Below are 21,337 nucleotides of genomic sequence, written 5' to 3' on the forward strand. Positions count from 1 at the left end.
AATTAACTCAAATGTAGAAAAATAAACATTGGTCATAAATTCCTATTTCTGCACATCACTGTTAAAATAGTAAAACAGAAGAGAATAAGGAAAAGCCACAATTCATTTTCAGTTTGTTCTCCATGCTGGTTCTAGCAGTAGGCAGACGTCAGAACTGAATACGTTATTTCCTGGGCATGTGAATCCAAAGCTTCTCTGGTGAACAGAGAGATGTGTGAATCTCCTAATTATTTTGTTGCTCCTCAATTGATCTGGTCATTCAAATTAATTCAGTATTAACTAACATTTTCAGAGTTAAATGTAAAGCATGTTAGGCTTCACAATAAAGCCTGACAACTATTATAATCATACCATGAAAGTTTATTTAAAATAAGGTTAAATCATTACAGAAAGCAAAAAAAAATAGACGGCAGTCAATCAATGAAATCAGGAAATAGCATATAGCTCAAGATAAAATGCAAATAATAAAATAACAGTGCAAAGTATAGTTCAGCTTGAGTAAAACAACCATAAATAAGTGGTCAGACTGACATGGTGTCACCATTTAAAGATCAGGGGATAGTGTGAGCCCACAACCCTCAGGTTTTGGCCTCTTCTCTAGGAACTTACACAATGAGAAACATACATTTGGTGTGAATGTGCAAATGATCTACGATGCTATCCGATCAAAATAAACGAAGACCTGTACAGCTTGAAATTGCATTATTTAGCAGCATCCCACAGATTCATAAAATACAGTTGCCATTCTCGGTGCCCTTCAGGCATCCCATGACTGGTACTTCATTTGTTATACACATTATAGAAACAGGTTCACACAATCGAGTCACACCGTGGTCCCAATAGATGAGGCCTTGGGACAATTAATTTCACTAGCACAGAATTCTATAAAGCTTGAAAAAGAAGCATCAAGTTGTACAAAGCATCCCATTCCAAAACACTATTTACAAAGTTGCTTATGTGTACTGTGAGCATGGCTGGAAAGGAACAGAAAGGTAACTACATGCTGAAAAAGATGGCTGTAGGCAGTGGTGTTTATTATTCTGTATTCAAGGCCTACATTTACTAATAAAACATAAACACAGTTTTCAGTACATACTGTCTTCAATTCTGCTGCACGCAAATCATACCATGTAAATATAGTTATACATTTTGTTAAAAAAATCCGTTTATCAGAGCTCTACTTCAATAAGCTATTACAGTGGAGTGGCTACATCATTTCATTTTTACAGGTGAATAGGAACATCACAAGTCGCCTGTGATAAGGAAATTAGAGACAGGCTTTTATACAAGGATTGCAGGCTCACAGGAATTATAAAAATTGAGTATTATTAATGTAACACAGTACACCTCACGTTTCATCAAAACTGCAAGTGATGACTTAGTAAATGATTTATTTATGAAGCAAAACAGAATGTTCTCAAGATTCTTTGGAAACAGTGAACGTCCTGTTCCTGTTATCAAAACTGTAGCAACACACTTTATGGGATTCAGGATGACTGACATTTTGGAAAAAGTGTGCCTTGTAATTATTTCTCCAACTGTGAAAGAATAATCAAAAACGCATGTTCCAAAATTGCAGTGTGAGACACTTCCACTAATGTGACACCAACCATTTCTTATTGATATAGGTCTGAGCACGTTATAAATGTTGACAAGATAATAAGGGCAAGATAAGTTCAACTTTTGTTTAAAGCAGTTGCCATGACTTTTAACTTTCGAACTCTTGCGATAAATTGCTGTTTAGCGGCAGAAGGTCGTCAATTCGTTTTTCTGCAAATATATAGTGTTAAACACAGAGAAAGAGCGGTCGCCACAAAAACATATCCTCAGCTGTGAAAGGAACACAACTTGTGGCAGTAAGAGCCAATATACCATAGTCACTGCAAGGTCAGTAGGTCTGGCTTTAACAAAATGTGGTATGTCACTTTGAAGGATAGCTTGGGAACTGATTTGTATTTATGTGGAAGAAAAGAATTGTAGAGTAATATTGGTGTAGGTTAAAAGGTCAGGTGACAGTCCAATTCTCAAGCCAGTCCTAAAAAACAGTCAAGTTAACAACTGCCCTACTCCCATCTGTGCTTCTGTCAGAGAAAAACACCATACCTTAGTTAGCTATCTAGGATACCCTAATACAATTACCATGTCATGTGTGTGCACCGGTAATTTGAAGTTGAAGCAGCTGGAGAAATGAAAAAAGTGTTACATATGTGTGGAAGGCAAGCACATTTTTGTAGAAGCACACAACTTCTGTTGAATCAAAATATGTACTGATGCCTCCTAACGTGGGTGCAGCCAAAGTCCTTCATGTGTGATTATCCCATAATTGTCTGGTGACAGCTACGCTGTCCAGCCAGACCATAAAAAGGCATGGCTACCAAAACAAACAAAGCAGGAGCTCTCCAAACAGGTACTTAAAAGGAGATTTACAACTTATTTTATTTGTAACATTTACTGATTCGGTAGGAGAGGAGGAGCCACGGGAGATAATGTGTCATGCTTTGAGTGAAAGGTGTTACCAGAAAAGATGACTGAGTGTGTATTCTATGTTCTAAGAAAAAAAATATATATCTGATATAGAGCATAGGGTTGCCGGCTTTCCCTGAGAAAATATATTGGCCATATCTTTACGTTTTATGATTCTGTAAAGACTTGGATATGATTCCTAAGTAGAACTTTATATGAAGTTGTCTATAAATATTTTTAACATGGTCTTTTTGACTTTGTATATTTTTGTTATCAATAAGGGGCAATATGGCATCCGGTGAAGATATTTTAAAGTGTTTGTTTTCTAAAATGTATGGTTTGAACTATGTCCTGATAACCTGAGAAAATCTGTCTTTTTGTGATTTTCAAAATATTTCTATCAGCAGGGACAATAAAATACAGATCATACAGGTATAAAACCGCCAGGTGGCAACCCTTAGTGGGTGATATCTGCTGCGTCTGTATCTGTTGCACACACAACCGTCGAGCTCCCTAAATGTGTGGTGCAGATTGATGATGAGTGAAAGGGGTCTGTTATGTCTCTCAACAGCTCATCCCTTCAGGGTACTGACTCAGAGGTAAATAGAGTAAATGTCATCACTCGCAAACCCTTATGTTCTGAGCACCGAATGGCAATGTATAGAAACTTTCAAGCCTGCTGTACATAGCTGACCACTGGCGTGCTCTTGATCGCAGGTGGTGTTGGCATGTAGCGGAGTCAGTTCACTCCGTGTAATAATTACCTCAGCATCTGAATAAAGCTGTACATGCCTTAACTGCATAATTTGATCACATTATACACTTCATTTGAATTGCATTTGATTTTAATTTGATTTGAAGGAAATTTATATAGCACAGTGAATGCCTAAAGGCATCTAGGTGATAGATTCATTCAGAGTATGTGGTCACAATATTAACATTATCACCAAATAGTCCTATTTCTGAATATTTATGTAAATACATGTTATAAATTAAGTCCTGCCCTAATGGGCTTTTAACCCTGTCATATAATACATTTTAACACACTCCCAATTGGCAATGTATATCTCATTCTTACAAACATGCAGACACACAAACCCTGCCAAAGTTGGCAATTTATACTGGTATGGAATTCCACAAACAAAATTTTAGTTCCTTACATGAACCAAATCCATTGCAAACATCTTATAACCAAAATCATTGTGCCTACATTAAAGTACTCATTCGTGCTGTGATTTTTTTTGTAATTGCATGTACAACAGGTTATCCCTATATTGACATCAAACTTTCATCTACTCACTTAGGCTTAATGTTATTTGTTATACCAAATATATAACTGATGATATATCAGCTCTAATCCTCTAAAAAGGGACATAAGTTGAAAGGAACAACTGAAAGAGACTACTATAAGTGTCACTTCAACCAGTGACAAACTCTCACCCAAATGGTCATGCAGACATACCACAAGTGTGTGTGTGTAAAGCCTCTTCGGTATTGAGGCCATTAGGTGTTTTAGTATTAAGCTCAATAATGTACTGGGATTCTAATCTTTGTAGGCCTTTTCCTCTGTCATCACTCGAATGTTACTGGGTACAGAATCTCTGACAAACTATTTTAGGGTCTTGTCATTACTTTTGTGTTTGTCTGCAAAACCGCAGGCCACCGGGTCATTTTTATTATTTTTTTGAATGGTTCTTACTTGTTGCAGAATGCTTTTATAGACTTGTAGAATGATGCTCCCCACATACAATAACAATGGCAGGTTAAGATGTGTTCTGAATATTCACTCTTGCAAGGTTAGCTACCTTGGATCTTCCAAAGAGTGATAAAGTGTTTTATATTTACATCATACAAACATACGTTATTGTTTAAAACCTCTATGTTCTTGCAGCAAGATTCTCTTGTGCACCATTTCTAGGCTACTTCTCACTAAGTCATCATTCATAAATTTAGCTCTTCAAAAAAGTTGAATACTGACTTTCTTAAAATAGTCTTCCCTGTCACAGGGCCATTCCAAATAAGGTACCAGTACTTGTGTATTATCTTTCTAATGGGCTGACTCGTCATTAATATACCCCAGTCCGGTCCTTCCCTGCAAAATCTCTCAATAGCCATGGCAAATAAAAGGAGTGGCAGTGGCCACCCTTGTCTGGTGTCCCTATAGATGTCATAGGTCGCTGAGATTTCGCACCCTGATTTAACCCTCGCCATTGAGTAAGTGTAAAGCAGTCTGACCCACTTCGTCCAGGCAGCGCCCAGTCCCATTCAGAGCATGGTGGCTTCTAAGAAGTCCCACCGCACCATATCAAAGGCTTTCTATAGGCCCACCGATACAATCACTGCAGTGGAATCTGGTGGCCAATCACGTGCATAAAGTATTGTGTAAAGTTGAAGGTTGTGGGAGGTACTACGGGTGGGCATAAACCTGTTCTCATCACTTTGGATCTGGGTGTGCATGTGGGGCAATAGTCTGGAGGCCAGCACTTTGCTATGCATTTTAAAATCAGAGTTCAACATGGAGAGGGGCTATAAACCGGAGACCGCTACGTTATTCAGTGAGGACTTAGATAAGGGAATCACCAAGCCCTTCCTAATCATAGCTGGAAGGACCCCCCTCTTGTAGGCCTCAGCGTACATCTCAGTAAGTTTTGGCATCAGTTCTCCCAGGTACAATTTGTAAAACTCCAGGGGGAGTCCATCCGTTCCCAGTGTTCTACCTGTTGCCAGGCTCATAATGGTATTTTTGACTTCCATATCTGGCACTGGAGCACCAAGTGGCTCCTGCCCTGCCACAGGGAGGGTCCGCAGTGGCAGATGTTCCAAGAAGGTGTCCAGCATCACCGGGAGGTCCGTCTGTGGTGGGCTATAGAGGGCGATGTGGTAACTCTTGAATGCTTTGGTGATATACACAGGTGAAAAGAGTACCATCCCCTATGCTGGCAACAGTCGAGGGATAGGGGTACGTCTGATCTCTGGATGGACCAGCCAGGCCAGGAATCTTCCCACCTTCCCCTCCTCTTCATGAACCCGGTTCATGTAGATGTTGTACTTGTGGCATCAGAGACGTTCCAGAGTCACATTACACTACTCCCACATTTCCAGCAACTGTGGGGGAGCCCCATGGCTCCTTCCTTTTTCATTTTCCCACGTATACCATTCACTCTCCAATTTCTAGAGGTCACATTCCAGATCTCACCAGAGTCCCACCGTGTGCCACAAGCAATTCCCCCTCACCACTACAATGAAGGTTTCCCATTCATTACCTTGACTCAATGTTGACTCCCAGTTGAAGGTGAGTATTTTCCTATCCTGTTTGCCGGGGATCTCTAAAGACAGCATCTTCAGAGACACAAGATATAAGCACCAGGTTAGTATGGGTGGGTGTGTGCCATTCAGTTGCTGTGCCAGAAGGAGCAGGCTATGGTCCGACAGTGTGCAGCCTAGATATTCTGTATATATTATAGAGCTACTAAGTGACTTAGTACAAACAAATTGATCACTTCTGGTATGGACGTGGTATAAATGTGAATAGAAGGAATAAACCCTATCTGTTGAGTGTTGTGTGTGCCGGGGTCCTCCATGTCCCAGTTGGAAACCCAAGCTATCAAACTAGCAGCCACCCTGTGAGCTGCAGTTCCTAGAAGTGGAGGAAGAGATTGGTCCATATTCATATCAAGAACAGTATTAAGGTCATCTCCTATAAGGTATGGGCCTCCACACAACCTGGCCAGTTGTGCCAGGAATGAGGTCTGGTCCTGGTTTGGTGTGTACACACTACCCAGCACCATGGATCTGCCGCCAAGGTGCCCCTCCACTAAACATTGCAGCCCTTCTTGTTCACGTCAACAGAGGGAGTGTTGAAGTGAAACCCCGCTTGCACCCTGAGCATAGCTCCCCTTGCAAAAGCTGAGTAAGTGGTAGCATGGAGTTGCAGTCTGGGTAATGGCATGTCAAGTAGTAGTGGAGGTGTCGGTCAGACAATGTCCTCCACTGTCTGAGGTGTCACATGTGGAAGCCCCTCCACCTCATTAGGAGCAGAGTCAAAATCAGAGGCTTCATCATTATGTTGGTTTGAGCTGATGCCATTTTCTTTGGCAGTGGCTCCTGCCAGTGTAAGTGGCACCACTGGCTGCAGACTGCCATTTTACCCAAGTCAATCTGCAACTGGGTGGGTTTTGTCAAGTGGTCAGTTCCAGGTCAGCCTCAGGATCATTGCCTCTTCCTCTGGCATGGGGGTGCTTCTCCTGGCTCAGTTTGGGGCCTGTCGGTTCTAGATTTGTAGTTTTCCAACCAAGTCCACGCTTCAGCCGGGTCTTGGTAGAAGTATGATCAGCTGTCGACCATTATCTTTGGTTTGGCATGGAATATAAGGGAATCTTGGATCCCTTCCTCATGCAGTGTTTGTTTCACCACCAGGGAGGAGGCTTATTTGTTTTACACTGCAGTCATGAAGTCTGGGAACAGAGTAACCTGGACAGTTCCTACCCAGGACGGGATGTTCTGTGCGAGCCACTCACCTGAATTCCAGGCGTTGCGATGGGGTGATGACTATTCCCCAATCCCGGTGAGGACTAACGTGACCGCGATGAAGAGGACATTGCCCTCTTGCATATCCTCAGGGGGGAGTGGGTCTTGGGAAGAGAAAAAGAGCAAATAGCAGTTTCTGCTTCCTGGACTGCAGAATCGGACTGCTGGACCCTGGACTGCGTCTTATGTTGGGCGTCGGGACGACTAATTTCTCAAAATACTGGGTTCTTGGTTTTTAGGATTCTGGGCTGCAAAAGAATTACTTCATTAATACATTGAATTTGCATAAACTATTGCAAAATGTGAGTTATCGTTCACACATTGTGCATACGTTTCTATAAGGTTGAACAAGTCTCTTTCTCTCCTTACCATACTTTCAGAGTCTCTGAAGCAATGTCCAAACTCAAAAACAATCTACTTGACTATAGGGCTTCCTTCTGTTCTGGCATAATCTCTTGCCAATGAAAGTTTTGATAAACTTGCTCTATTTCTGATCTCCTAATTCCCAGGGGAGGATTACAAGAAATATATATTTTCCTAATGTTTGTTTAGCGGTATCTTGGATTCCCACCCAAACGATAAATCACACTAGTTCTTATTGTCATACATTAGTTAAAAGACAGAGCTCTGTTTTGTTTCATTTCACTCTGTGCGCCTTCTCCAATGCAAAAAAGTTGTGCGTTGTGTCAGGGCCACCATTTATCAAAACCAGGATTCCATAGGCCAATATGTTTGAATACTCATCCCTCTCTGGGAGGTCTATTGTTCACATGTTGGTACATCTGTTGTACCCATCAGCATCTTCTCTCTGACTCTCCAATTGTTGCACTTGTTCCCTGAGGTGGGTGATTTGAGTCTTTCACAGCCTGATGTGAGGGGTGTAGGTCAGCCAGGGGAGTCTTGGTGTCCCTCACCCTCCTAGGCAGTTTATGGTGGTCTGCACGCAGTAGCCTTAGTTCAATAGAGACCTTCCCAATTTCACTCTGGAGGATAGTCTTAGAGTCTTCAATAGCCCCTTATATCACATTTGAGGTTTTCATTGCATGCGTCGAGTGTTCCAGCGGCATCTCATCAGACATGTCTTATTGTTGGTCCTCAGGTGGCAAGCGTGCCCCTTACAGTTTATTTCTCGGTTTACCCATGACGTTCAGCAGGGCCAGTCACTGTTGTGGGTGCTCTCTCCCCTCACCAACCTTGAGGATATCTCCGTTGGAATCCCTGTGCAGCAGGAATCTCCAGGCGCCATCCCCAGCAGGCTCCTTGATCTAGAGGGGGAGACAGCAAGCCTGAGACTCTCCGCAAGAGCTTAGGCAGCTCCAGGGGTGGGGGCACACTTCAGTGCCACCTCTTCACACACCTCGCCTTTTCCACTAGCAAGGCCGCCATTGGGGTTCTACTCTCTTAGGCCGAGATACCTCATTCAGACCCTGTCATCATGCAGGTAGTCTTGGAGAAGGCACCCCACCACCTCCCGCTTCCACTGGCCAACAGCTCACTCCATGTCACAGGAGCAGCTTCTTGCCACCAACACTGGCAGCCCCCGGACAGCCAACAAGCACAGCCACAGGACACCCCAATCAGGCCCACAATAGGGATGGTGTGACTTACTGTGCAAAGGTGCTTCAAGATAGCCTGTGCAGATCATGAGGTACTCTTTGATGCACACCTTCTGAAACCAGCAACACCCCCACCAGGCCGTGAAACTGGGGGCAGCCTCTTGCCACCAATGTTAGCTGCCCCTGGATGACTTGCATGACCCGTCGGTAGACAAGTCAAAGTGAGGCATCTCAGCAGTGGTGTAGGCCCTGAGAAGTGGTCCAGCAAAAATTAATCTCATACCTGTGGGACTGCACTGTTAACTTTGCAGGGATGTTATGAACTCAGCTCCATATACCCTACTTTACTGCCTCTGATATGTATATTTCCACTAGGAGAGAGGGTAGGGTCTAGGAGATGGGCCTGGGTTTTGAACGCCCTCTGGGATCCCTTGTATAGTTGTCGAACCTTGAAGATAACAAGAGTGAGAATGATAAGTGTTTGCTCTTGTGTCTGATCTTACCTACCCCCCTGTGTTCCCTAGTGAATGTTCCCTGGTGATATGAGTAGTCACTCATCCTCCCTGCGATCAGCTATGTCATTTGTGACCGCCGTGAGGTTGCGTTGCGTTGTCCACTAAGGGGGCTCATGGGAAATGCATTGTGGAGTTCTCAGATGGCTCATGGGAAATCAGTTTGGTGTATGAAATATAGAAGGAAACAGGTGTTACTTTCTGTTTATCACATCAAAACTGTTTGACAGTTGGAACCATTAAAAGCACACGCACTGGTTAGGTGATACATTGCAGAAAAAGTAGTAGGTAATTCTCTCTGTCCCCGAGCCATCATTTGCTGACAACAGGATAAGCGGTGTCCTTAATACAGTCTTATGAGATATTATGCACTAGAATTGTTCAGAGACTGTTCTTGTGATGAGCGTGTCTTACTTAACAGTACTATTAAACACCCATCAGTGACAGTTAACTCACAATCACGGCATGCAGTAGTGCGCACGTTTCTTCACTTGCGCATTACATTTTTTGGTTACACAACAACAGTACAAATATTCAATGTCTTTCTCCTAGTGCTTGGCCCTTGGATGGTTTTGCTAAACACTTGCTGCACATGCTTGCTTGCAGTGGGTATCTTATGTAATAGCTGGTTTGGTCTTTGTCTTTACTTTCGCAAGAATTCGGATGGCCTAACGGGAAGTCCTCAACTCGGGCGCAGGATGCCATCACAGATGCTCCAGGTAAGTGCAGAAGTTTTGTCACAGGCACTGGACGTCATCACAGGTGCTCCAGGTGCATGTGGATTGAAGTTGGGAAACCCCCGGGTGCAGCGAGATATTGCAGGATGGAGGCTTCTCGACGTAAAGCAAGTTCCAGACTTTTGGGTGTGGATTATAAAAGGAAACCACGTTTGACTTAATGATCTTTCAGCGCGTGATGAATGAGTCACCACTTGTGCAGCAACGGAGTCAGTAATACCTGTGTTTGTCATCATGTGACCGTATGAGTCACTGCTCGTGTCTCCAGGTGTGTCTGATTGTGCAGTATGAGTCACTGCTCGTGTAGTGCCTAAACGATGTGAATGTCAATATGCTATACTATCACCAAACGGAATCAGCACAACGTATTCATAACATATACAGGTGGCGGTGCAAGGGCTGGTGGGTGGGCTTTTAAGGTATCAAATAAGACTAGTTCCCTACACTAGGGGAACCGTGACATTCCAGCTTTCAGGCCAACCAAAACCATGCAGGGTGGGCCCTCCACTGTGGCCCTCACTCCCCTGTTAAGTACAGGCCATTAGGGGTGGCAACTTTCACCAGCGGGCGTCCACCTCTGGCCTCCTTTGTCACTTCTGTCACCTCGGGGGCTCGACTCTCAGTGCGGGCAAGCCAAACATGCAGCCCCCCAGCCGTGGCCTCCAATAGCGCCCCCGGCTCCGCTGCATGCAGTTCAGGCACAGCCGCGCTTCCCGCTCTGGGACACCCCCTGCCAGATCAGTCTCGCAGTGGTGAGGGGCGCATAGGTCAGCCCCATTTCGAGTCCAGCCGTCACCAAGTTGTACGAAGAAGGGATGTTGGGGGAGCCCCCACGTCCCTCCTAGGACCCAAGTCTTCTGCCTCTCTCTGCTCCTGCAGCGCCACCCACCGTCCTTCTTATGGCATCGACCCACTCGCCGCACCCCTTCTGTTCCACAGCTGCACACCTCCCTGTGCACCCGATCTCAAGGTGTGGTGTGATCCCTGGTCAGGAAGCGGCCCGCGGGGGATCCAGCAGCTGTGCCCAGCCGGCATGCTCACAGTCAGATCCATAGCTTCAAAGCAGTCCCTCAGCCACTCTAGGACGCTGGAGGCTGCTTGGTTGCAGCAGTATCTTCCCAATCAATCCTGTCTGCTTTCCGTCACCATATCTGGGTTAAATCAGTGCTTTAAATGGAAAAATAGAAGTGCAGGTACTCTGTGATAGAGTACATGCTTGTTTCCGAGAAGTGCCGGTACTCTCCAATAAAAAGTATTACGTTTATCTTGAGATATGCCGGTACTGTCCCTCTCAAAATAAAAAAGTGCCGGTACTCAGTACAGGAGAGTACCGGCCCATTTAAAGCACTGGGTTAAATGGTTCACAATGTGTGGGGATTCAAGAAGGATTCATGTCGGACCGATAAGGAGCCACAGGTTTATGCACCCACCATATTGGCCTGCTAACCATCCCATATGTAAGTTTGCATATTTGTGGGGAAAGCAGGAGGCCATAGCCGTGCCTCCGATTTATCTAAAACAATCTTTATTGAACATAAAACAATTATTCCAAAACACCACTTAACAATTGATGGTAACATTTGTGTGCATTTCCACAGTTTTAAGGGTCTCACACTCAAAAATGCTCAATTGTTCCTAAACCATCTGTGTGATTTATGCTCATGTATAGAGCCGTAACATCAAGATTCATTAATACATATTCATCCTCCCAAGAAATGTAAAAGATTTGTTTTAAAAACTCCCCTGTGTCCTTTATTTACCTAATAAGTGATGCTTTTCACATAGTTCCTCAGAAAGTAGTCCATATATTTTGAAGTATTCTCAAAAGTGCTACCTATGGCAGAAATTATAGGATGGCCTGAAGGGTCCATTTAGTTTTGGGAATTTTTGGAATCAATTACATAACGTATCCTTGGATGGTCCTTCCGCAAAAACATGTATTCATCGTGATTTAACAGGCGTTTGGTTAGCTGACGAACCAATTGATCTTTGTATTGGCTTCTGATGTTATATATCACCTCCACAGTGATATTTTCATAACACGTTACATCGTATAGCTGGCTATAAGCCTCCTTCAAATATTTATAAAGAGAACAGAGGATGATGTTCCCTCCTATATCAGAATTTATTTTTATGCAGTCAGACCTCACCCTCATTTTGTTGATTGGAAGGTAACACTCTCTCAAATAATTGTTTCAAGTTTTCTCCTGCATATGTTAGGGTATCATCTCTTCATATCATTTGTTAACAATTCTGCATCTACATCAATAGCATCTCTTTGCATAGTTGGTAGAAATGTAAAGTGTATGCTGGAAATATTTGTCAAATATATTTTATGTAAAATAAAATGAAACCAACTTGCTATTATAGAATTTTACGGATGAACAATGAGTTAAATCTTTAATGTATACCATTTGCTGAAAAATTAAAGGGTCATATCATGGTCCCCTTTGTTAGCGCTGCGCAGATGCAATACAGGTCAATGCCATTGTTTTTATTTTTTATTTTGCTGTCTATAGCAAATAAATTAACTAATATGTGTGAAAATTAAAGATGATTTGGAAACCACGTGTGTGTCACTTAAGGAGCCTGTTTGTTCCATCTGTACTATCTCGTTCGCTTCTGCATCTGATACGGAATAGTTCCGTCTTACCTCTACTTCGTTCAAGTGCTTACAGCCTTATATCTATCTATCTATCTATCTATCTATCTATCTATCTATCTATCTATCTATCTATCTATCTATCTATCTATCTATCTATCTATCTATCTTACATGCTGGCGGTCCCCGCTGCCTAATTACAGTTATGTCAGAATTTCCATTGGTAGAGCATTTTTTGTGGCAAGTTTCAGATTGGTCTGGCAAGCAGAGGCTTAGAATAAGAGGGAGTTCTAACACATCGCTTTGAAATGTTTACCCCAATAGGAAATACTGAGAACCAATACCGAAAAAATGTATCTACACCAAATGTTTCTTAAACTTGGGTTTAAAGAATTGGTTGTGGCGGTCATGAAGGGGTTAAAAGGTTAGTGATATTTGAGCTGTTGGTGTTCAGATATGCTCTGATTGATCAGTTTAAAGGGTCACTAGTCAATCCTTATTGGCCTGACACTTCCTGAAGAATATGTTGTGGTAGACATTACAGGATCAGGGGCATGGTCCTTGTGTCCTAAAAAAAATATGTAAGGGACCAGGATGAGCACAACGTGAAACCAAGGGGTATGTGAGGTGGTACTGTGGGACTCCCCACTTGATTGGCTGGCCACAACATGAACAACATGCTGTGGCAGCCATTACTGGATTCAGGGATGTGGTCCTCATTGAACTGCAGTGAAAGCCTGTTTTAGGGAGGGGGGTCACAATTATGAGCATATATATAAAGGGTGCTAATAGCTTTCATTCACAATATAAATCATTTGTTGATGGTACCATAATAATTTTAGGATTATGCTCTGTTCTAAGGAAAATTTATTACAAGACCAGAGGTTCTATTTATGCTTTTCTTTTTTTGCATTTATTGAATAGCAGCAAGGTAGAAAAGAAAACTACATTACCCAGAAAACACTTTGTCACAGAACTACTAACATGGCATCACAATAACCCAATCAATAGGATGTTGTGTATTCTGATAATTATTGTGACTGAGAGCAACACTACCTCTTTTCTTGCTGCTCGCAGTCAGGTAAGTATCACACTCCGTTTTTTGGGAAACTGGTGTATTACTGTTTATATTATCACTGTGTAAGTGAAAATGTTTATGGTTATGAAGGGTTTTTCAGCTCAATATCACTTACTTGCTGACAGTTGCTTGTACGCCACTCGCTGACACCGCATTCTGTCCTGTGCATCCTATTAGTCGCTCTTCCCCCATTGGAGGCACTGCATTTCTGACTCAGTTTCTCTGCTTACTGCCTCCCTTCTTCAGAGGTATTTTCTTCTGCTGTTTTGGGTGCTGCGTAGCCTTATGCGTGGCCTCACTGCTCCAGTGGTTAAGGGATAAATCTGTACACACCCTGGTTCCTACCTAGGACCTCCTCCTTAAAGGAGCTTGCCTCCTTTTCAGTTTAGCTCCTGGTGATTAAGAGGATGATTCTTTTACCACACACTTATTCTTTAAAGCAATGTTTTTCAGTTAAACCCTTGGTTGTAGTTACCTTTAAGTACTGGTCCAAAAATTCAGCCTCATTTTAATTCCTCGATATATGTCAGTACTAAGTATAATTATGGCTGAAGTTGAGGAAGCCCAATTATTCAAGGATCATTTGCAGTAATTTACTAAAAACTCAGTACAGCATGTTTTTTTCAGTTTCTATACTGGAGATTTAAAAATAAATTGAGGCTTTCATGGCAAAAAGTATCTAATTCAATTGAGGTTCCCTCAAAAAAATAAGAGGAAAGAAACGTGCAGCATCTCAGGATGTTCCACATGTTAGGTAGTGCTAACACAGAAAACAAAATTGATCCTAAACTTAGCAGTCTTTCTTCCAAGGATGAAGGGCAACAAGCCAATGGCCTTTTGTTTGGAGACTCTTTTATCATGGAGATGAGCAAGTACATTTCCACCTTTGCCTCCCTTAACACGGATCAGTTCTCTTTAAAAAATAATATTTCCTCGTGTTTTTGGCCGGGTCCGCAAAGGAAGGAGTAGCTTTGTGTAAGGAAATGCCTCCTTGGCATGGTTACCCCTGACTTTTTGCCTTTGCTGATGCTATGTTTTGAATTGAAAGTGTGCTGAGGCCTGCTAACCAGGCCCCAGCACCAGTGTTCTTTCCCTAACCTGTACTTTTGATTCCACAATTGGCACACCCTGGCATCCAGATAAGTCCCTTGTAACTGGTACCTCTGGTACCAAGGGCCCTGATGCCAGGGAAGGTCTCTAAGGGCTGCAGCATGTATTATGCCACCCTAGAGACCCCTCACTCAGCACAGACACACTGCTTACCAGCTTGTATGTGCTAGTGAGAACAAAATGAGTAAGTCGACATGGCACTCCCCTCAGGGTGCCATGCCAGCCTCTCACTGCCTATGCAGTATAGGTAAGACACCCCTCTAGCAGGCCTTACAGCCCTAAGGCAGGGTGCACTATACCATAGGTGAGGGTACCAGTGCATGAGCACTGTGCCCCTACAGTGTCTAAGCAGAACCTTAGACATTGTAAGTGCAGGGTAGCCATAAGAGTATATGGTCTGGGAGTCTGTTTTACACGAACTCCACAGCACCATAATGGCTACACTGAAAACTGGGAAGTTTGGTATCAAACTTCTCAGCACAATAAATGCACACTGATGCCAGTGTACATTTTATTGCAAAATACACCCCAGAGGGCACCTTAGAGGTGCCCCCTGAAACTTAACCGACTGTCTGTGTAGGCTGACTAGTTCCAGCAGCCTGCCACACTAGAGACATGTTGCTGGCCCCATGGGGAGAGTGCCTTTGTCACTCTGAGGCCAGTAACAAAGCCTGCACTGGGTGGAGATGCTAACACCTCCCCCAGGCAGGAGCTGTAACACCTGGCGGTGAGCCTCAAAGGCTCACCCCTTTGTCACAGCACCGCAGGACACTCCAGCTAGTGGAGTTGCCCGCCCCCTCCGGCCCCCACTTTTGGCGGCAAGGCCGGAGAAAATAATGAGAAAAACAAGGAGGAGTCACTGGCCAGTCAGGACAGCCCCTAAGGTGTCCTGAGCTGAGGTGACTCTAACTTTTAGAAATCCTCCATCTTGCAGATGGAGGATTCCCCCAATAGGATTAGGGATGTGACCCCCTCCCCTTGGGAGGAGGCACAAAGAGGGTGTACTCACCCTCAGGGCTAGTAGCCATTTGCTACTAACCCCCCAGACCTAAACACGCCCTTAAATTTAGTATTTAAGGGCTACCCTGAACCCTAGAAAATTAGACTCCTGCAACTACAAGAAGAAGGACTGCCTAGCTGAAAACCCCTGCAGAGGAAGACCAGAAGACAACAACTGCCTTGGCTCCAGAAACTCACCGGCCTGTCTCCTGCCTTCCAAAGAACTCTGCTCCAGCGACGCCTTCCAAAGGGACCAGCGACCTCTGAATCCTCTGAGGACTGCCCTGCTTCGACGACGACAAGAAACTCCAGAGGACAGCGGACCTGCTCCAAAAAGACTGCAACTTTATCCAAAGAAGCAGCTTTAAAGAACCCTGCAATCTCCCCGCAAGAAGCGTGAGACTTGCAACACTGCACCCGGCGACCCCGACTCGGCTGGTGGAGAACCAACACCTCAGGGAGGACCCCCGGACTACTCTACGACTGTGAGTACCAAAACCTGTCCCCCCTGAGCCCCCACAGCGCCGCCTGCAGAGGGAATCCCGAGGCTTCCCCTGACCGCGACTCTCTGAAACCTAAGTCCCGACGCCTGGAAAAGACCCTGCACCCGCAGCCCCCAGGACCTGAAGGACCGGACTTTCACTGCAGAAGTGACCCCCAGGAGTCCCTCTCCCTTGCCCAAGTGGAGGTTTCCCCGAGGAAGCCCCCCCTTGCCTGCCTGCAGCGCTGAAGAGATCCCTTGATCTCTCATTGACTTACATTGCGAACCCGACGCTTGTTCTAACACTGCACCCGGCCGCCCCCGCGCCGCTGAGGGTGAAATTTCTGTGTGGGCTTGTGTCCCCCCCGGTGCCCTACAAAACCCTCCTGGTCTGCCCTCCGAAGACGCAGGTACTTACCTGCAAGCAGACCGGAACCGGGGCACCCCCTTCTCTCCATTGAAGCCTATGCGTTTTGGGCACCACTTTGAACTCTGCACCTGACCGGCCCTGAGCTGCTGGTGTGGTAACTTTGGGGTTGCTCTGAACCCCCAACGGTGGGCTACCTTGGACCAAGAACTGAACCCTGTAAGTGTCTTACTTACCTGGTAAAACTAACAAAAACTTACCTCCCCCAGGAACTGTGAAAATTGCACTGTGTCCACTTTTTAAATAGCTATTTGTGAATAACTTGAAAAGTATACATGCAATTGAAATGATTCAAAGTTCCTAATGTACTTACCTGCAATACCTTTCAAACAAGATATTACATGTTAAATTTGAACCTGTGGTTCTTAAAATAAACTAAGAAAAGATATTTTTCTATAACAAAACCTATTGGCTGGATTTGTCTCTGAGTGTGTGTACCTCATGTAGGAAGTTGGCTCTGTATGCACTATTTCAAAGTAAGGAATAGTATGCACAGAGTCCAAGGGTTCCCCTTAGAGGTAAGATAGTGGCAAAAAGAGATAATACTAATGCTCTATTTTGTGGTAGTGTGGTCGAGCAGTAGGCTTATCCAAGGAGTAGTGTTAAGCATTTGTTGTACATACACATAGACAATAAATGAGGTACACACACTCAGAGACAAATCCAGCCAATAGGTTTTGTTATAGAAAAATATCTTTTCTTAGTTTATTTTAAGAACCACAGGTTCAAATTCTACATGTGATATCTCATTTGAAAGGTATTGCAGGTAAGTACTTTAGGAACTTCAAATCATAAAAATTGCATGTATACTTTTCAAGTTATTGACAAATAGCTGTTTTAAAAGTGGACACCGTGCAATTTTCACAGTTCCTAGGGGAGGTAAGTTTTGGTTAGTTTTACCAGGTAAGTAAGACACTTACAGGGTTCAGTTCTTGGTCCAAGGTAGCCCACCGTTGGGGGTTCAGAGCAACCCCAAAGTCACCACACCAGCAGCTCAGGGCCGGTCAGGTGCAGAGTTCAAAGTGGTGCCCAAAACACATAGGCTAGAATGGAGAGAAGGGGGTGCCCCGGTTCCGGTCTGCTTGCAGGTAAGTACCCGCGTCTTCGGAGGGCAGACCAGGGGGGTTTTGTAGGGCACCGGGGGGGACACAAGCCCACACAGAAATTTCACCCTCAGCGGCGCGGGGGCGGCCGGGTGCAGTGTAGAAACAGGCGTCGGGTTCGCAATGTTAGTCTATGAGAGATCTCGGGATCTCTTCAGCGCTGCAGGCAGGCAAGGGGGGGATTCCTCTGGGAAACCTCCACTTGGGCAAGGGAGAGGGACTCCTGGGGGTCACTTCTCCAGTGAAAGTCCGGTCCTTCAGGTCCTGGGGGCTGCGGGTGCAGGGTCTCTCCCAGGCGTCGGGACTTTAGGTTCAAAGAGTCGCGGTCAGGGGAAGCCTCGGGATTCCCTCTGCAGGCGGCGCTGTGGGGGCTCAGGGGGGACAGGTTTTGGTACTCACAGTATCAGAGTAGTCCTGGGGTCCCTCCTGAGGTGTCGGATTTCCACCAGCCGAGTCGGGGTCGCCGGGTGCAGTGTTGCAAGTCTCACGCTTCTTGCGGGGAGCTTGCAGGGTTCTTTCAAAGCTGCTGGAAACAAAGTTGCAGCTTTCCTTGGAGCAGGTCCGCTGTCCTCGGGAGTTTCTTGTCTTTTCGAAGCAGGGGCAGTCCTCAGAGGATGTCGAGGTCGCTGGTCCCTTTGGAAGGCGTCGCTGGAGCAGGATCTTTGGAAGGCAGGAGACAGGCCGGTGAGTTTCTGGAGCCAAGGCAGTTGTCGTCTTCTGGTCTTCCGCTGCAGGGGTTTTCAGCTAGGCAGTCCTTCTTCTTGTAGTTGCAGGAATCTAATTTTTCTAGGGTTCAGGGTAGCCCTTAAATACTAAATTTAAGGGCGTGTTTAGGTCTGGGGGGTTAGTAGCCAATGGCTACTAGCCCTGAGGGTGGGTACACCCTCTTTGTGCCTCCTCCCAAGGGGAGGGGGTCACAATCCTAACCCTATTGGGGGAATCCTCCATCTGCAAGATGGAGGATTTCTAAAAGTTAGAGTCACTTCAGCTCAGGACACCTTAGGGGCTGTCCTGACTGGCCAGTGACTCCTCCTTGTTTTTCTCATTATTTTCTCCGGCCTTGCCGCCAAAAGTGGGGCCTGGCCGGAGGGGGCGGGCAACTCCACTAGCTGGAGTGTCCTGCTGGGTTGGCACAAAGGAGGTGAGCCTTTGAGGCTCACCGCCAGGTGTGACAATTCCTGCCTGGGGGAGGTGTTAGCATCTCCACCCAGTGCAGGCTTTGTTACTGGCCTCAGAGTGACAAAGGCACTCTCCCCATGGGGCCAGCAACATGTCTCGGTTTGTGGCAGGCTGCTAAAACTAGTCAGCCTACACAGATAGTCGGTTAAGTTTCAGGGGGCGCCTCTAAGGTGCCCTCTGGGGTGTATTTTACAATAAAATTTACACTGGCATCAGTGTGCATTTATTGTGCTGAGAAGTTTGATACCAAACTTCCCAGTTTTCAGTGTAGCCATTATGGTGCTGTGGAGTTCGTGTTTGACAGACTCCCAGACCATATACTCTTATGGCTACCCTGCACTTACAATGTCTAAGGTTTTGTTTAGACACTGTAGGGGTACCAGGCTCATGCACTGGTACCCTCACCTATGGTATAGTGCACCCTGCCTTAGGGCTGTAAGGCCTGCTAGAGGGGTGTCTTACCTATACTGCATAGGCAGTGAGAGGCTGGCATGGCACCCTGAGGGGAGTGCCATGTCGACTTACTCGTCTTGTCCTCACTAGCACACACAAGCTGGCAAGCAGTGTGTCTGTGCTGAGTGAGAGGTCTCCAGGGTGGCATAAGACATGATGCAGCCCTTAGAGACCTTCCTTGGCATCAGGGCCCTTGGTACTAGAGGTACCAGTTACAAGGGACTTATCTGGATGCCAGGGTCTGCCAATTGTGGATACAAAAGTACAGGTTAGGGAAAGAACACTGGTGCTGGGGCCTGGTTAGCAGGCCTCAGCACACTTTCAATTGTAAACATAGCATCAGCAAAGGCAAAAAGTCAGGGGGCAACCATGCCAAGGAGGCATTTCCTTACACAACCCCCCCCCAAACGAAAGAGGATGAGACTAACCTTTCCCAAGAGAGTCTTCATTTTCTAAGTGGAAGAACCTGGAAAGGCCATCTGCATTGGCATGGGCAGTCCCAGGTCTGTGTTCCACTATAAAGTCCATTCCCTGTAGGGAGATGGACCACCTCAACAGTTTAGGATTTTCACCTTTCATTTGCATCAGCCATTTGAGAGGTCTGTGGTCAGTTTGAACTAGGAAGTGAGTCCCAAAGAGGTATGGTCTCAGCTTCTTCAGGGACCAAACCACAGCAAAGGCCTCCCTCTCAATGGCACTCCAACGCTGCTCCCTGGGGAGTAACCTCCTGCTAATGAAAGCAACAGGCTGGTCAAGGCCATCATCATTTGTTTGGGACAAAACTGCCCCTATCCCATGTTCAGAGGCATCGGTCTGCACAATGAACTGCTTAGAATAATCTGGAGCTTTTAGAACTGGTGCTGAGCACATTGCTTGTTTCAGGGTGTCAAAGGCCTGTTGGCATTCCACAGTCCAGTTCACTTTCTTGGGCATTTTCTTGGAGGTGAGTTCAGTGAGGGCTGTCACAATGGATCCATATCCCTTCACAAACCTCCTGTAATACCCAGTCAAGCCAAGGAATGCCCTGACTTGAGTCTGGGTTTTTGGAGCTACCCAGTCCAGAATAGTCTGGATCTTGGGTTGGAGTGGCTGAACTTGGCCTCCACCTACAAGGTGGCCCAAGTAAACCACAGTTCCCTGCCCTATCTGGCATTTGGATGCCTTGATAGAGAGGCCTGCAGATTGCAGAGCCTTCAAAACCTTCTTCAGGTGGACCAGGTGATCCTGCCAGGTGGAGCTAAAGACAGCAATATCATCAAGATAAGCTGTGCTAAAGGACTCCAAGCCAGCAAGGACTTGATTCACCAACCTTTGGAAGGTGGCAGGGGCATTCTTTAAACCAAAGGGCATAACAGTAAACTGATAATGCCCATCAGGTGTGGAGAATGCTGTTTTCTCTTTTGCTCCAGGTGCCATTTTTATTTGCCAGTACCCTGCTGTCAAGTCAAAGGTACTTAAGAATTTGGCAGCACCTAATTTATCTATGAGTTCATCAGCTCTTGGAATTGGATGAGCATCTGTCTTGGTGACAGAATTGAGCCCTCTGTAGTCCACACAGAACCTCATCTCTCTCTTTCCATCTTTGGTGTGAGGTTTGGGGACTAAGACCACTGGGCTAGCCCAGGGGCTGTCAGAGCGCTCAATTACTCCCAATTCCAGCATCTTGTGGACTTCCACCTTGATGCTTTCCTTAACATGGTCAGACTGTCTAAAGATTTTGTTCTTGACAGGCATGCTGTCTCCTGTGTCCACATCATGGGTACACAGGTGTGTCTGACCAGGGTTTAAGGAGAAGAGTTCAGGAAACTGTTGTAGGACTCTCCTACAATCAGCTTGCTGTTGGCCAGAGAGGGTGTCTGAGTAGATCACTCCATCTACTGTGCCATCTTTTGGGTCTGATGACAGAAGATCAGGGAGAGGTTCACTCTCTGCCTCCTGATCCTCATCTGTTACCATCAACAGATTGACATCAGCCCTGTCATGGAAGAGCTTAAGGCGGTTCACATGGATCACCCTCTTGGGGCTCCTGCTTGTGCCCAGGTCCACCAAGTAGGTGACCTGACTCTTCCTTTCTAGCACTGGGTAAGGGCCACTCCATTTGTCCTGGAGT

This window comes from Pleurodeles waltl, chromosome 4_2 (genome assembly GCF_031143425.1).
Source record: "Pleurodeles waltl isolate 20211129_DDA chromosome 4_2, aPleWal1.hap1.20221129, whole genome shotgun sequence".
NCBI lineage: Eukaryota > Metazoa > Chordata > Amphibia > Caudata > Salamandridae > Pleurodeles > Pleurodeles waltl.